The sequence below is a fragment of the Ursus americanus genome, chromosome 9, assembly GCF_024610735.1.
Source record: "Ursus americanus isolate L20-20 chromosome 9, mUrsAme1.1.p, whole genome shotgun sequence".
Lineage (NCBI taxonomy): Eukaryota > Metazoa > Chordata > Mammalia > Carnivora > Ursidae > Ursus > Ursus americanus.
Genome location: NC_142135.1, coordinates 14,804,303 through 14,822,000, shown reverse-complemented (window position 1 = coordinate 14,822,000; position 17,698 = coordinate 14,804,303). Strand labels below are relative to the sequence as shown.

General features: G+C 49.9%; 1 long non-coding RNA gene across 1 annotated transcript in view; it reads left to right on the top strand.

The window, feature by feature from the left end:
- LOC123797706 (uncharacterized) overlaps positions 1-17,364 on the top strand; it is a 162,077-nt gene extending 144,713 nt beyond the window's left edge. The window contains exon 4 of the long non-coding RNA XR_006781036.2: positions 17,173-17,364. This is a non-coding gene — a long non-coding RNA (uncharacterized LOC123797706). The remainder of the gene's footprint in view (positions 1-17,172) is intronic.
- The last annotated feature ends 334 nt before the right edge of the window (positions 17,365-17,698 follow it).

Below are 17,698 nucleotides of genomic sequence, written 5' to 3'. Positions count from 1 at the left end.
CCTAGCTAGGTGGTGTGTGTGGGGGATTCTGGAAAGTTCTCTGGATGGGGTGGCAGTGGAGCTGGACTTTGAAAGATGAATAAGTTGTAGCTACACAGAGAAGTTGGTGGGAAAGAACTTCTCAGGGAGAGAGCAGCCTGGTCATGGAGAGGAACTTGTCTGGGGGTGTTATTAGCTTGCCAGCAGCAAAGTGGGACTAGATTCATGTTCTTTCGCTGTTTCTATGACAACTGCTGACCCCTCATCTGTTAGATATCCCCCACCACTGGGGGGTGGGGAGGAATAATGGAAAGCTTTCCAGATAGTTTCTAAAGGACCCAGATAAGTTATTTCACTCTTGATATACCCCTCTGTTTTCATCAGCAGAATGGGCATAAAGTAATTACCTCATGAGGTTAAGGTCAAGATGAAAAGTAAATGATGTATGTAAAGCTTTGGAACTGTAGATGGCACCTAACAAATGCTCAATAAAAATAATAGTATTTATTATGTATTATTATTATTGGATGCTTGAAGATTTCAACAAATAGCTTTATCATGAGATCTCCAGGGGCAGGCACACCTAATTACTTCTGTCTCTGCTGTGTTTACTAGTTTCTGAGTTGGTAGCTTTCAATAAATGTCTTTCAGATAACTTGAATAGTTGAATGAAGATACATAAGAACAATACCCCTTTTCCTAGGATGAATAACATACCATTTGCCTTACATCCTTGAGGCTCCAGACCCCAGTCTGGGTGGGAAGACCCCCGCACTCGTGGGCCAGCTCTTTCTCTTCGTGTACATCTTCTGTGAGTTACTCTGGGGTAAAGAAAAACATTTGACCCCTGTTTAGAAAGATTGCCTTTCACAATCTCCCAGTTCCCTAGATGGGGATTGCTGAGCTGACAGAATGTACAGAGAAGAGCTAACTATTTTTAGGATGAACTAGAAAGATTAGAACTTTGCTCTCTCCTCAAATATCAAACCTGCAATCTGTAGGAATGCAAACAGGAATTATTGGGGAATTGGATATAGGGGGTTATTCATCGCACTCTTACTCCTACATAAAACGCTAACGGGCCTCTGATGCTGGAGGGTGTACTTTGTGCCCGGCACTGTGCTGAGGGCTTTAAGGCACTGCGTTGTTTAAGTCTTCCTATTTTGAAGATAGGAACACTGAGGCATAGACATGTCAGGTATCTTGAGCAGAGCCAGAGAGAGAGAGTTCGGGGAGCTGGAATTCCACCCCTGGTCTGTCCGGCTTCAAGACCCATGCTCTCTCTGAGGACGAGGATAACAATGACACAAACCAAAACAGAGAGGAGGAAAAAGCTGGCGCATGGGCTGAAGAGTGCAGTCACCCCAGTCATGCTGGATTTGGTGAGCGTATCATTTGGCCGCGTAGAGTGGCAGATTCACAGATAAGAGTCAGAGGACTGTGTCTCTGGGGAGCTCATGCCCTGATAGGGGAAATGGAAGAGGACTGGTTTTCTTCTGCTCAGCCCCAACATTTCCTTTTTGGGGTCTCCCGTTCCCTCCTTGCATGCCACACTGGGGTCTTTCCAGTCAAGTCTCCTGTACTCTCCCAGCCAAGGGGTGGCCATTTGTCTCAAACTGGAAAACTGGACACTGGGAAAGTACATCGTGACCCCAGAACTAAACGTGGCAAGAGCTGAGTGATTCGGTTAGCAGCACCCTGAAGGTAACTGCCTGCTAGTTCCTGCCATCTGGCTCTTCAGCTTTTCTTTCTTTCTGAGGGCTTCCTTGTGGTAGGTACTCTAGGTTGGTTCACTCAACACACGTCCCAAGTCTCTTCCAGCTGTACTTTCTGTATTCTAGGAAGTGGAAGGCTCAAAGCTCACTTGCCCAGACTTCCTTGCAATTAGGGGTGGCCATGTGGCTTAGCCAATGAGCTGCAAGTGTCCATTTGCCGGTGACAGTCTCTCCCCTTTCTCCTTCCTGTTGGGATGTGGACACGATGGCTGGGGCTGTGGCAGAAACCTTGTAAGCATGAGGGAAAGATTACAAGTGCTGCATAGATATCAGCACGGCTCAGTGACCTCAGGCAGCAACTTCCCTTTTGGCTTCTTGCTCAGAATCCTTTACGCTTCAGACAGCTGTGTTGGGGGGTTCCATTACTTGTAACCAGACACACCTCTTCACTGCTACCCCCACCTATTTATTTCCTTTGCATTTTTTCTTATAGGGAGGGTGCCTGAGGTAGGCGGAATTTCTTTATGCAACCAGAACCATCGTAATAGATGCAAGGGAGGGAGGAAGGCGCACAGCAAACCGCAAGTCCAGCCAGAATGAAACATGCTCCTGCAGGGGAGAACAGTCACAGGACAGATTTATGTTGACACATTCTGTTACATTTTTCTAAGGGGTTTTCTCACGCAGTATTTCCTTTGGCTCCCTCAGCCACCTTGTAAAGTAAGAATTATTACTGTACTTGTCTTAGAGGTAAAAATAAAACAAAACAGAACAACTTGGAGAAACAGTGGCAGCCTCAGGAAAGGAGTGTTTTGAATGGGGGTTTGAAGGACAAATGGCCTTTTATTAAGCAGAGGAGGCAGCAGGAAGAGTGGTCCTGGCTAAAGCAAGAACTATGAAGCCTAGAGGCATGAGAGGGCTGGGTGACTTCAGCAAATGTGGCTGGCGCTTGGGGCTGGGGCTTGGGGGACTTGGGAACCAAGTGGAGGAGATAGGGTTGGAAAAGTCAGCAGGGGCCAGATCATAAAGGTCTGGTGTGTTGGCAGCCTCTTTGGGTTGCAGAGGCGTTCGGGTAACTTCAACTAATAGAGTAATTGTGAAGATACATGTGGGAATAAAAGAGCTTCCAGAATTAGGGCCAAGCTTCTTAGGGAACCAGTCATATACCATAACCAGCATCACAGGATGAACAAGATCCTTGGGAGAGCCAGGACTCCTGGAGGTGGGAAGGTACATTTTTTTTTTTTTTTTTAGATTTTATTTGTTTATTTGAAAGAGAGAGTGAGAGAGAGCAGGAGCAGGGGGAGAGGCAGAGAGAGAAACAGACTCCCCACTGAGCAGGGAGTCCAATGCAGGACTTGATCCCAGGACTCTGGGATCACGACCTGAGCCAAAGGCAGACACTTAACCAACTGAGCTACCCAGGTGTCCCGGCTGAAAGGTACTTGGACAACCTAAAATTGTTCAGGACCGAATCTTCTTTTTGTAACTGAATTATCTCATCTTCTGCACAGTAGCAAAACTCATTGGTTGCCAGCCTAGAGCTCTGACATTAACACAAAACCCTCTTGGCTTCAAGTCTCTATGTGTATCTTTAGTTAAAACTCTTGAGTGTTCATTAGGATTGATTACGCTCTGCTGTGATAACAGATAGACCCTGAAACCCTGATGGCTTTACACAACGACACAAAGTATCCCCTGGAACGTGTGGCCTCCAAAGTCTCTCATGGCAAGAGAAGAGACGGATAGAGGAGGCCCACTAGTTCTTAATATTCTTGATACTTATCTTCACAACCCATTGATGAGAAGTAGCCAGTTGGCCCCACCTAACTGCCAGGGAGGTTGGGAGAGGAGGGGGAGAGCGCAGAGTATTTGAGAAGCATGATCGCCCCCCGCCCCCAACCCAGAGGATCTGATGGATCCACAAGCTCACCCTCACCTCCACTGACAAAGTGTATTAGTCAGTTCGAGCTGCTGTAACAAAAACACCCCAGACCATGTGGCTTCAACAGCAAGCATACATTTCTCAGTTTGGAGGCTGGGAAGTCTAAGATCAGGGAAACAGGAGATTTGTGGCTGGTGAAGGACTTTCTGGTTCATAGCCATTTTTCTCCCATGGCAGAGAGGGCAAGAGAGCCAAGGCCCCACCTCCAGATGCCATCACAGTGGGGGTGAGGATTTCAATATCGAATTCTGGGGGGATACAAACATTCCGTCCACAACACCACAGTCACTTGGTAGGCCCCTTTCCGGCCATCAATTGGCTGCCCTTTGGTCGGGTGCCTTCCCATGGTCCCAAGAGCTGGTGGGGAAGAAGAGGCAGTAGTCTCTCTGGTGTAGGCAGGACAATTTCCATGTCAGGACTTACCAGAGCCCCTTCAGTATATTACATGAAGGCTGAGAGCTTATTCTGGGGGCAGAGGGGAGCCACTGAGGGTGTTCACGGGCAACAACGTTGCCAGTTTGCATTTTGCACAGGTCCCTCTGGGGCTGGGCTAAGCATGATGGATAGAGGTACAGGATAGATTGGAGGGATAGACTGGCTGGGAGGCTGCTGGGATTGTCCAAAGAAGACACTTGACAGGAGAGTGGAGTTGAAGCAGAAGATGAATCGAGCACTCTGCAGACAGGATCCTGGGACACGAGGATAATACACAGAGTGTCTCATGTGCGTGGTGGTGAGTGGTGGTGAGAAGTAAATGAGATCCCATCTGTAGAGTGCTTAGCCCAGACATAGTATCTGCTATTATTCTCCACTCAAAATGCCTCTGCTTGAATGCTTCCAGAGATGGGAAGCTCACCACTTTCTGAGGCAACCTGACTTTAATGAGGTAAATAACACTTGCCTGGCTAATATAACAGCTGAGACATGGCCTATGAAGGAGCTTTATTACCCTGAACACCTAAACCACTATATCACGTTTTGGAACTAGAGGGGGGTGGTATCAGTAACCAAACTACTTTTGGTTGAAAGTAGTGAAACCTAGTTCAAGCTGACCTCTATATAATGCAGAGAATTTGTTGGCTCATGTAAATAGAAAGTCTAGAATGTATGCTTCAGGCACTGCTTGATCCAGCAGCTCAAAGATGCCTCCAAAGACCTGGTTTTTCTCTATTTCTTCACTCGGCCTCCTCTGATGTCAATTTCATTTAAAGCTGGTTCTCTTAATTGGTTCAAGGTGATCCACACTTAGCACTTCCTCAGTTATGCACTTCTTCATTTATATCCAGAAAAAGACAGAAAATGATTTTTCTCCTATGTTTTCAGCAAATATCCTAAAATTCACTGTCATCAGGCCAGCGCCTACTCTTGGACCAATCACTGTTTGCAGGAAATGGACCTCAGTGTGGGCTTAGCCAAGGTCCCCCTCCTGGAGCGGGAGGTAGAGTCAGCTTCTTCCGACCCCTGGGATGGAAATCAGCAGGAAGGAGTACAGGAATGAGCACTGAGAGGTACCACACTTGCCCTTGTCCTGCCTTCCCTCATCGTCCTTTTTCTTCCTCTGTCTTCTATGCCTGTTTTGAGAATGAGGAATCTCAAGGCTTTGGGGTGGGACTGTGAAAGCTTGGTCTCTGTTCCATTGAAGAAGGACTCTGAAGAATTGTTCTTTAGGGGGCTCTGCCTCCTCCATGTGAGACTCTGCTGGGCTCTAGGGGACCAAGGCTGGACTTACACCTTGTAGAGCAGATTGTCAGCTAGAAGGGACTTAAAAGTGACATTGTTGGGACCCCTGGGTGGCTCGGTCGATGAAGCATCTGCCTTCGGCTCAGGTCATGATTCCGGGGTCCTGGGATCAAGTCCTGCATCAGCGTGGAGTCTGCCTCTCCCTCTCCATCTCCCTCTGCCTGCTGCTCCTCCTGCTTGTGCCCTCACTCTTTCTCGCTCTCTCTGACAAATAAATAAAATCTTTTTAAAAAAAAAATGACATTGTCCTAGGGTGGGAACTGAGGCTCAGAGTGAAGAGTCCCTGGTCCTGGGCCAGAGTCATAGAGCCCCAATTTCCTTTGAAACACACGCTGACACTCCTGCCCAGCATTTCTCCTCTCTGGGACTCTGCCTCCCTCATCGGAAAATGAAGCACCTTCTTTGGCTCCGGGTTCTGTGGTGAAGCCAGTAGGAGTTAGCTGGAGAGCTTGTCCCAAATACACCACCCAGCTCACTCCGACACGGTGATGTGAAGGAAAGCGTGTAGGGTATGCACATGTTGCAGGAGCTCCTCAATTAACACTGAACCCTGATCTGCTTCACGTCAGGTGCCTTCCACTCTGGCCCCAAGACCTCGGAACTTGGCCTCAGTCTCAGGGCTCTGGGACTGAGAGAAAGGGAAAGGCAGTGGATGCCCCAGGGGAACCTGCCTCCCTTGACCCAACCACAGAGGGAAGACAAGAGACCTGGGTGTGCTGGCGAGGCCCAGAGTGTCCGTCCACGAGTTCACAAGGGTGCCGCTGGATGAGCCCGGCTGTTCTGATGCCCCGGGGCAATGCCGTCATGCAGTGAGGCCTCAAGTCTGCCAGAGCCCTTTGGCTGACCAGAGGAGTCTGCAAGGCAAGGGGCATTGCAAGCCCTGCCCTGCCTTAAAGGGCTCAGGTTGTTCGATGTTTCTAGAAGGAAAGGCATTTAGAAGGAGAACTGGAGGGGCGCCTGGGTGGCACAGCGGTTAAGCGCCTGCCTTCGGCTCAGGGAGTGATCCCGGCGTTATGGGATCGAGCCCCACATCAGGCTCTTCCGCTATGAGCCTGCTTCTTCCTCTCCCACTCCCACTGCTGTGTTCCCTCTCTCGCTGGCTGTCTCTGTCTCTGTCAAATAAATAAATAAAATCTTTAAAAAAAAAAAAAAGAAGGAGAACTGGAGTCAGAGTGAAAACCCTAGGTGCCAGTCCAGGTGCTTCTTCCTGCGCGCTCTGGGACCCCCAGCAACTGGGGGCTAATGGCCCCTGCCCGGCCTTCTTCTTCCCCAAGACACGAGATTTAAAAGGCAGTAAAACAATGTAGCAAAAGTCACGGCTGCACAATGCACCTGTTAGAGGACTATTATTACTGTTAAAGAGAAAAGACAGCTCTGACAACAAGGGCTTCTGCAGGGGCTGTTATCAGATCAGGCCAAAGATACGGGATGCAGGAGAGGAAAAGCCACTCCTGGAGGCTTCTGCCTGTGACATCGTTGTCTCTTTTTACTCTTTGAGGCTTGCAGGGAATCTGGGAGGCTTCCAACACATACAGGGCTACCAGGTAGAATACTTGGTGCTGCTGAGGCACCTGTCATCACCTCCAGAAAGACAGCGACCAGAGATGGGGAGAGCACAAGGTGCCTAGAGAGGGTGGCTCCTCCCTGCCCTCCCCTTTAAGTGTGCTCTGCCTCCTCGCTGGGACTCTCCTTGGCTCTCTGCTTGTCAGGCTCCTGAGCTGCGGATGCTCAGAGGCTCCCGCACTGTGTTGGCTGCCTCTGTTTCCCATCTGCCACCTGGCTTTTTGAGATGAAGTCAACCCCCTTTTCATCCTTAAATCGAGATCTTTAGCAGAAACGGGGTCGTGCATGTAAACCCAACCCCGTTGTGAGACAGGGCAAGCTGCTGTAAGTTTAAAGGCACAGTTATTAAGGTAAAAAGGGGACATCCTCATAAAAGTGATCTCTGGCCCTTCTAGTGGTTTCCACATTGGACCGTGGAGAGCCCTGGGAGAGCAGAGGCCATCAGTGCTTTGAGAGCATGTGCGGGCCTCGAGCCCTGAAGAGTGTTGACGTTTGTAGGCAATTGACTCTGATTCAATGTGAGCCTTGGGGCCATTTTGCGGATGAAGCAGCCGAGGCTCAGGGATGGACTGAGTGACTTCCCCAAGGTTCTCAGCCAGAAAACGGTAGGACTGGGGACCAACATGGGTCCGTGGACCCTCGGCCCAACATATTTGGCATCCTTGACAGCATTTAGCAGAGTGCTTGACACAGAAATGACCGAGAGGGAGCTTTTGAATGAGGGAGGTAACCTCAGGGAGGTGGGGTGCTATGGTTGAAAGAACATGGGATTTGAACATAGACCTAGCCATTCTAGAATGTTTATTTGGACCCATGGTTCTCCAATGGTGCTCATAACCCCTCTCCTTTCCCTCTTGAGGCTAGGCCGAGTAGCTGGGCTGAGGGGTATTCAATTTTTCTGTTTTTCCTTCATCAAGAGCAGGTCCTATTCATATTATGATTTTGAATAAGATTTCATTAGGGAAAGAAGAAAAAAACAAAACCAAAGATTCCCTGGCTAAAAACAAGTTAAAGAATTCTGTGTGTGGTTTTTTTTTTTTTTTTAAGATTTTATTTATTTATTTGAGAGAAAGAGAGTACGTACAAGCAGGGGGAGTGGGAGAGGGAGAAGCCGGCTCCCCACTGAGCAGGGAGTCTGATGTGGGGCTCGATCCCAGGACCCTGGGATTATGACCTGAGCCGAAGGCAGATGCTTAACCGACTGAGCCACTCAGGCGCCCCAAGAATTCTGTTTTAGGTGGCCTTCCAGGTCTTCCCCAAACCGCACTGTCTGTGATTTTGTGATTTGAGTGTGGGCTCTCCCCCTTCCTGGCTGTGCGGTGGTCGGTAGGTCAGTCTGCACCGTGACTCTTAGCATCCTCATCTTAAAAATGGGCATAAGGAGAGAAATACCGCCGAGTTCTAAGGTTACCATGTGGTGGAAGCACATGGATGTGCCCTGAGAAGAGCCAAGAACACTGCAGGAGTACGGAATGGGTGACGGTGTGCGATCATCAAACGTTTCTCGAGGGACAGCTCTGGGCTGCATCTGGTTAAGTGTTGGAGATGCGAAGAGCCGTCGGGCACAGAGGGGAGCCGTGAACAGACACACAAACGTGGGTGCACCGTCTCCTGGCTGACGGGTACACGAGCAGGCAGTTTCACTGCAAATGTCACATGTGCCCCGACGGTCATCCAGCCCGGCTCAGCCTGGGCATGGAGGTGACAGGAAGGGGGTGGGGGCAGTAGGAAAGTGACATCTAGCATGAGTCTCAAAGCGGAAGCAAAAACCAATAGTGATACTGGGTGGGCGTGATATATCTCATTCACACAGGATTTTAGTCACAGAGCATTAAGACTTCTGAGTTTCCACTTCTCCTTTGTGCAAGGATCTAACAGAGACAAAAGTAAATGGGAAGAACACCATTGGGCCAAAGTTACAAACTCTTTGGAGTTTGGCTCCACCTTTATTAATTAATTAATTAATTAATTATTTTTTTTTTTGCAAAAAAATATTATTCAACCAACCAATGTGCTTGACCCTGTCTTCTTGAGAAAACTCAACATATGTTCAGAGCCTTCATCTGTGAGAGCCCGGGGGCCCCTCGGGTTATCTCCTGCCCGGCAGCCTGTTTTGTGCAAATGAGAAAGCTGGAACCGAGATGGGTGAGGTGCCTTCACCATGCTGGGAATAAAGCAGTCAAGTTTAGATCCGAGGTTCCTCGGGGACCACAAGCTCTGATGGCTCTGGAATGGGAGTGGTGGTGTGGATAGAGGGGACACGTCCAGGTTTGCAGTCTGAGGGCCAGAGGTGGAGTTCACCCCTGCCTTTATCCAGCAGTGGTTGCATGTGTATATCACCCTGGGAGCCGTGTGCTAGGCTGCAGAAATGAGCAAACCACGCTCCTTGCTTTAAAGAGCTCACAGGACAAAGATACTTCAACTGTCCATTAAAATCCATGATGCTAAGGGGCGCCTGGCTGGCTCCATCGGTGAAGCGTCCGACTTTTGATTTTGACTCAGGTCATGGTCTCAGGGTCGTGAGATCGAGCCCTGTGTCGGGCCCTGTCTTGCGAGGGGAGCCTGTTTGTTATTATCTCTCTCTCTGCCCCTCCTCCCCCATTTCCGCTCGCATGTGCTCTCTCTCTATCTCTGAAAAGAGAAAAAGAAAAAAAAAAAAATCCATCGTGTTAAGTACCAGCAGAGAAAGGTGCCCAGTGCTTTGAGAGCAGTCTTTGTCTAGGATGCATTAGAAGACATAAGCACTGACACCAAGCCCACTTGCATTCAGTTCCAGTGCTGACCTTCACTGTGTGATCTTGAGCAAGTTAGTTAACCCCTCTGAGCCTCAGTTTCTCCATCTAGAAAATGGCCAGAATAATACCCTTCCTGTTGGCACTGATGAATAAAAGGTCTACCCTCAAGGTACCACTGCTACAGTGCCTGGCCCCAGAAGCAGAGACCATCATCACGGTAAGAACTGGGGCAAGACATTCAATTTCTCCAAGCTTCCGGGAGCTTCAGTTGTTCTCATCTCTGCACGAGGCGTTGGAGGTGAAGTGGGCTTTGTACAGCTGTGACGTGTGAAAAAAAATGGCAGGTACCTCTCTTGGGATTCTTAGCCAGTTCTAATCAGGATGGCGAAGGCACTGTAGCAGGGTGGTTTGTCCAACCCCAGCGAGTCACTGCAGGTCAGAAGCTGGGGCAGCCTCTCTGAGCTCAGGGCGCCTCACCCGCTGCCCTCCAGAGCCTTGGGACAGTTTCCTCCCATCATCTGCAACCTCAATGTGCTCTGGAGCAGGACCTGTGGATCTCGAGCTTGGGTTCTTTGTCTCTCAGCAAAGTCCTGCGGGGGGGGGGGGGGGGGGCTTGCCATCAGGCCTGAGAAAGAAGTCAGGCGTGCTTGGAATGCAATTGCAAAAGAGGTTACAAGAGCCTGGCGAGAATGCTGAAATCAAGTGATGTCGAGAGGTTTTGTTATTTTTGAAAAAATGACTCATTCTGAGAAACCCTAACGGGCCTCCCAGAACGTTCACCTAGTTGCCTGTATGTATAACCCAGAGCCCACTGGAGAGAAAAACAAACCCTGTTGTCACAGCTGAAGGAATGGGTGGCAAGGTTGGGGGTGGGGGGACTGGGGACGGGAAGGGGGGAAAGAGGGGAACGGCGGGGGCGGGGGGGGGAGCAAGGATTACAACTGGATGAAGAGTTTCGAGATAAAACTCCAGCGCTTGGAGTGGACTGCTTGAATTTCCCTGTCCCTTTCTCCAACCATCATGAAAACTTCCCCTTGCAAGGAACGTGTTCTTTGGATTGACCGGAGCTGGCCAGGGGACACAGGGTTAGTTCTGTGTGACATGCAAGGTGAACAGGTGCCCAGAGAGAATAAGCTATTCCCCCCCCCCCACCATGAGAGAGAGAAGGGAGGGTCAGGGAAGTGGGGAGGGACAAAGGGAGAGAGGGAGAGAGACAGAAAGAGAAAAAGGAGGAGGAGGAGGAAGAGGGAATAAGAGAAGAGCAGAGAAGGGAAGCCCTGTGAATGAGAACCAACATGAGAGCCGTGCTTGTCTTGAGGGGAAGCCCTGTGAAGGGCTGCCTTCAGCGAGGCACCTGTTGGCTTCCTCCCCGTGAGATGCCTTTAACGAAATGTGTGACTTTGGGGAAATAGATTCCTTCACCAAGTCTCCACGGGGATGGGGGAGCAGAACAGATTCAGAGCTTCCAAAATTTACTAGGCATAAGAATATTCCAGAATACTTGTTACGATACAGCTTGCTGGGCCCCATCCCAGAAATTCCATTTTTGACAAGGTCTGGGGAGGAGCCAGGGAAGCTGCATTTCTTTTTTTTTTTTTTAAGATTTTATTTATTTATTCGACAGAGATAGAGACAGCCAGCGAGAGAGGGAACACAAGCAGGGGGAGTGGGAGAGAAGGAAGCAGGCTCATAGCGGAAGAGCCTGATGTGGGGCTCGATCCCGTAACGCCGGGATCACGCCCTGAGCCGAAGGCAGACGCTTAACCGCTGTGCCACCCAGGTGCCCCGGGAATCTGCATTTCTAACAAGCTCCCAGGTGAGGCTGCTGCTGCCACTTGGTCACAGACACACCACCCCCCCCCCCCCCCACACACACACTTTGAGTGTCCTGGGGCTGGCTGATCGTGAATGACCCTGCCGTTTCTGGCATCCACGATTCAAGGAACTCCACAGCTGCTGGTCCTGGAGAGCTGTGCCAGGTGCTAGGGGTATAAAGATGCACAGGGCAGGGTTCCTGCCTGCTGGGTCTAGCAGTCTCGGTGAGGAAACAGGCAATACAGGGAATTTCATTACCACGCAGGATACACAGGCGGCTGCCTGCGTGGAAGTCGGGTAGGGCTTCAAGGACAACGGGGCTGGGTGCAACTTTGGGCCTAAATTGTCACTAACCAAGAGGTCATGTGAGGGCATGACTTCTGGGCAGAGGGCAGCATACGCTGCTTTCAAGAGTCCACAGAGAAAGCTTTGGCTCCGTGCTCACTGCACGAGGTGTGGCGTTAGTGCTGCTCAGAGTGACATTCCTGCTCTGCTATCCCAGAGCTGCCAAGCATAGCTGTAGCTCGGCCATCCCCCTGGAGGGCCCTGGCGAAGCAGGGAGGGAGCTCCGGCGGCTGGTGCTCCTGGGGACCACAGTGAAGTACGATATATACATGTAATATATATATTACACACAATATTATATGCACGTGGAATATATACACACGTGCACTGAGTGGAACCTCATTATTTGTGGATTCGGTATTTGTACATTTGCCTACTGGCTAATATTTGCTTGTAACCCTCAAATCAATACTCGTGGCCCTTTCAGCCATTCAAGGACATGTGCGGAGCCGTGACAAAACTGTGGGAGGATGCTCTGACTTTGTCTTTCAGCTCTTGTCCTGGAAACCAGGGTCCTTTTTGTAGCCTGTCAGTACCATGTTTTGAGCATCTTGGTGCCTTCCCCTCCCTCTCCGCCTGTGATTTCGCCGTTTAGAATGGCTCCCAAGCCGGTGCCTGAGCGCTGTCCGTGTTCGGGGGCACAGAGGCTGTGATGTGCCTTCTGGAGAAAGCAGGTGTGTGAGATAAGCTGCTCTCAGATCATGAGATACAGTGCTGTTGGCCGTGAGTTCGGTGCTGATGAATCAACAGCATGTATTGAATAAGGTGCCTTTAAACAGAAACACACACAACAAGGTTTATGTCCGGATGGGTTGATGAAAGTGTTGTGGCCGGAGGCTCCCAGACCCTAACCTTTCATTTCCTCTGGGAGCAACGATGCGGCATTCACTAATTCAGTGTTCGTGGCAACTTTATAGAACATAATTACCATGAATAATGAGAACTGGTGTGTGTGTGTGTGTGTGTGTGTGTGCGCGCGTGCCCACACGCTTGCGCACTTGCTTGCTTCTGAGCAACAGTAAAGCCCCTGCCAAGTATTTCTGTTGCTCAATATTACAAGTTATTATATTTAACAAGATAATTCAGAGTTGCAGCAAGAGTTTAGTAAAATCCAAGCCTAGACAGGTAAACTCTGGAAGCTCTCTTACCAATCCCATCTGCTGGCCATCCTCATCCAATTTAACCATTGCCTCTTCTGCCGAGATTTGAGCAAAAGGCGTTTTTCTATTCCTCCTGAAGGAGCTTCCATACGCACTTGAATTCGCAACCTCTCACCAACTTGGTTTAGACACCGATGTGCATCTAATGAAATTGGTGTCGCAGCATCCCTGGATGTGACTTCGGTACGGACTATAGGAAAATTTTATACTGGAGATTATTTTGCTTTCATCACTATGATTCTGACACCAACTTAGATGTTTTTTCTGACACCATCAAGCAATTCTCTGAGACACCAGGGTGTCCTAGAGTCTAAATTCTGACACTATCTGCTGCTCTCTGAGGTCGTGTCAGACTCCACAGACTGAGGGTTCAGTCCCACAAGACTGTCCCCAGTTCAGACGCCCGTTGCAAGTCCAGGCTGTCCCTGTGCTCTGACCGACTGGTTATAAATCAGAAGTTCCCATAATCCCCTCCTCGAGTTCTATAAATTTGCCAGGGCAGCTCACGTGACTCAGGAAACTGGGTTATTCACTGGATTGCTGGTTTATTACAAAGGATATTAAAGGATATGAATTAAGAGCCAGATGAAGAGACGCATTGGGTGAGGTCCCAAATGCAGGAAATTCTGTCCCCATAGAGTTTCTTGGGCCAGCAGTGTGTCCAGTGTTCTGGTTTACCAATCTGGAAGCTCTCCTACACCCTTTTTTTGGGGCGGTTTTATGGAGGCTTCGTTATATAGGCACGATTGATTCAATAATTGGCCATTGGCCACAGAACTCAACCTTCAGGCCGGGTCTCTTCTCGGGAGGTCAGAGGGTGGAGCTGAAGTTTCCAACCCTGGCAACCAGCCCCCAGCCTTAGGTGTGACTTAGGGGCTTTCCAAAAGTTACCTCATTTAACATAACAAAAGACACCTCGATCACCCTCTCACTTAGGAAATTCCAAGGGTTTTAGGAGATCTGTGCCTGGAACAGGGACGGAGACAAAAGTCTTTTTCTTATGAATCTCAATCACATTTGTGATGACTGTGTTTGGTAGACTGATTTAATTTTTGCCATGGAGGGAGAGATGGTACCTAGGCTTTGGGGTGCTCTGGGACCTGCTCCGTGGGCAGGGAGGGAAATAGGGCGCAGTGACTGCCCTTGCTGAAGCCGCTGGTGACCAAGCTGGGCAGGGACCCCTGCACCCTACGGCAGCCCTGTGCACCATGCCTCTGCCACCCTGCCTCTCACGTCTGGGTCCTGCCCTCAGCCCTGGCCCCTTGGCCATATCAGACCTTTCTGGCCTGCTTCTGAGAAATGTGCTGAGAACACACAAGGCCTCATCAGGCCTTCACGGCATTGGACTTGGATGTCATTTCTCTGGGAACCAGGGCCGGGGGGCTCTGCAGCCTTCTTGGACTGTGAAAGCTCTGCCTCCCCAGGGACGGGCCTTGCTGGAGGGAGTCTTTGGGTGCTCCCAGGCCTCCGGACTCCTCCCCGTGGGTCCTTGCTGGCCAGCCTAGCGAGAGGAAGCACTGAGGCTGAAGGAGCGAGGCGGCTGGCTGCCATCCCACATAAACACGCTCCGTCACTGTAAATTATTTACGCACCATATGGAGGCTGGACAGGCTCCTTGATGGGGTGCGTTAATTAGAAGCCTGCGGATCCTGCCTTGGCCCAGATTCCTGGGGGCTGGGGGTGGGGGGTACAGAACAGTGGGGGGAGGCTGCTTCCTTCAGCTCAGCATCCCCCTGATAGAAACTTCAGTGATTCCTGCTTTTCCAGGATCACAGCTGAATGCTGTACTCGGCGTTCAAGGTCTCTTTTGGGCCAGACCTCCCACTCTTGCCCTCTGCTTCTACAAATGACAGCACTATTCCCACCGCTAGAACTTGCGTCACGGGCTCCCGGAAACTCTTCTCTTTCTCAGCATCCTTTAAATCACAGATCCTTTAAATATGGCATCCTCCGCATGGCCTCCCCACTCACCCCCTGGCGGACAAGCGTTTTCCTCCTCACACCTGCCAGCAGAGCTCTGCACACTGTGTTACAAGTGCAACCTCTGGTTTGAATCAAGACTCCAGCTTCATCCCTTGCTGAGGGACCTTGGTTCCTTAAGGAGACCCTACAACCTAGGGGGTCTCCCTGAAGCTCTGGGGGTTAGATAGAGTTGATGCTGGCTTTTCATGGTACCGGGCACCCACAAATTCCACCACGGACACTCTCCCTTCTTCATTATTATTAATGTAGTATTTAGTTCCCTCTGCTGTAATCACTTCTTTTGTAAGCCTCACTCTTTCTAGACTCTGACCCACTGGAGTGCTGGGGCTTGGTCTTACTCATCATGAAACCTGCTTCTAGCCCCATGCCTGGCACTTCGTAGGTGTCACATACAGAGTGTATACTCAGTAGCAGCACACGTGTGTAGTGACCAACATGTACTCAGTGCTTACTCTTTGCCGGGCTATGTCCTCGGCCCTTTACAGGCATTATTAACTCATTTACGATGATGGTCTTACATGAGAGCTGTGATCGGTAGTCTCATTGAACAGATGAGGAAACTGAGCATAGAGGAATAACTTGTGCAAGGTGACATATGCGTCCTGGACTAGAGATTCAAGCCCAGAGAGGTTTGAAACTCAGTTGTTCCACTGCGTCTCCTAGTTCGAGAACAGCGGTGCAGACTGGGGGTTCAGTGTTTGGTGCTCGGCACACAGCAGGTGTTTAGTGAATGGTGCATAAGTGTTTGGGGCCTTTGTACGTTGACTGCCCTGGCTAAAGGCAGGCAAGTCACACAGATCAGCTACTAAAAAACGCTGACAGTTCCTATTTGTTAAACTATGTCTAGAAAATGTTTTTCTAGCGTCTCCAGTCCTGCGTATCTTTTTTCCAGCTGGCCTGCTCTAGACCCAGCTCTTGACTTTCCAGAGAAGAGGAGCAGCCTGTGTTTCCCAAACCAGCTCCGGGTCACTCCCTCATTGCCATCTTTTCTTCAGGCTGCTATATCTCTTCCCTCTGTCTAGAACATTCTTTCTCCCTCTCTTCTGCCCTTCCCCACCGCCACTGTGATCCTATCTGGAAAACTCCTCCCATCCTTCAAGGTCCAGTTCACGCCTACTGACCTCTGGGAACTCTTGCCCAATTGTCATCCCCGTTCCTTGGTTCTCTCAAACTGAACACATGTCTAAATAATATATACCCAACAAAGTGCTGACTGGCATGGGGTTTAGCTTCAGACACCTGGCTTTCCGGCTGGCTCTGCCACCCTGTGCAAGTCTCCCTGCCAGGGCCTTAGTTTCCCCATCTGTGAAATGGTGCAATCATAGCACCTACCTTGCAGAGCTTCATGAGGTGTTCGTGGAAGAGCACATAGTTGTGAGATGTGGACTGAGTACGTGCCCCTGTACTTTTATTCTTCTAGAAGGACCCTCCATGCATCTTCCCGTCTCCAGTGCTCACTATAGTGCCTGGCACACAGTAGGTGCTCACTAAATAAAAATGCAATCCAAGTTCAACAAAGTAAGCATTTATTGGGCGCCCACCATGTACCAAGTGCAAAATATGCAAAGATGGGTGGCAGCTAAAGGTCAGGGTGCATATACACAAACATAGCCAGTGAGAGACTTGGAATGAAGACCAATGCGGCCCTTCCATTGGTTCATTTGTTCATCAAAGCATTTGTTGTTCCAGGCTCTGGGGAGACAGAGATGAATGGAATCCACTCTTGGTCCTCAAAGAGACATGACCGGGTCCATAAAACATACAACCGGGCAGATGATTGCTGTCCTAGAGTGTGCCTCGGGTCTCTGAGGACAGAGCCGCTGGACTGAGGCTCAGGGTGTAAGGGACAGGGGAGGGGAAGCTGGATGAGATGGGCAGTGCCTTTGCACCTGCTGGTTCTTTTGCCTGGGACACCTTTTCCCTCATCCTTCCTGTCTCAGATGGCGTGTCCTCTCCTCTGGCAGCCCTTTCGGAAAGCTGACTCCTCATCGCTCTATCACTGCACCCTGTTCATTTCTTCTCCAGCACTGACCATGGTCCCTAGGGAATGAAAAGTGGGCAAGGAAAAGGAACTAGCATTTTTTTGAATACCTACTATGTGCTAGACACAGTGCTCTTTACTTGACAAACACTATTTAATTAATTTCCCCCAACGTTCCAGGGGTAATGGTATTCTTATCCTCATTTTGCAGACTACAAAAGGGGCTCCGAGAAGGCAAATGCGTTTGCCCAAGGTCCCTGGCCGGAGGTAGTGCAACGGGACTTGGAATCCAGCACCAGCTGCCTCCCCACACCCATGCTGCTTTCATGGCACCGGGAGAGGCCAAGTGCAAGAAAGGAAATGGAATGACTCGCTTACTGCTTCAGGCATTTTCAGCCAACAAGTAAGTGATTTCCCTAATTCCCAGTCTGCTGTTAATACAGAAACTGGGCAGCTGGAAACCAGGCTGCAGAAAAACAGATTTCCTTCTTAACTCAGCAGCACCACCTGCAGGATATGAGGGAACACTGCAGAAATAATCAGAAGCAGGAGCTCAACTCTCTGCGGGAGGGGATCTTGAAGAAGGGACCTGAGACAGTATCTCATGCCTTTATTAAAAAGGAGCACATTGAGACTGAGAAAGGAACTTACTCAAAGTCACGGTGTTAGTGATGGCAAATGGGAAGCTGTACCTCTTCTGATTCCCAGTTCAGTATCCTCTCCCCACCCACTTCTTC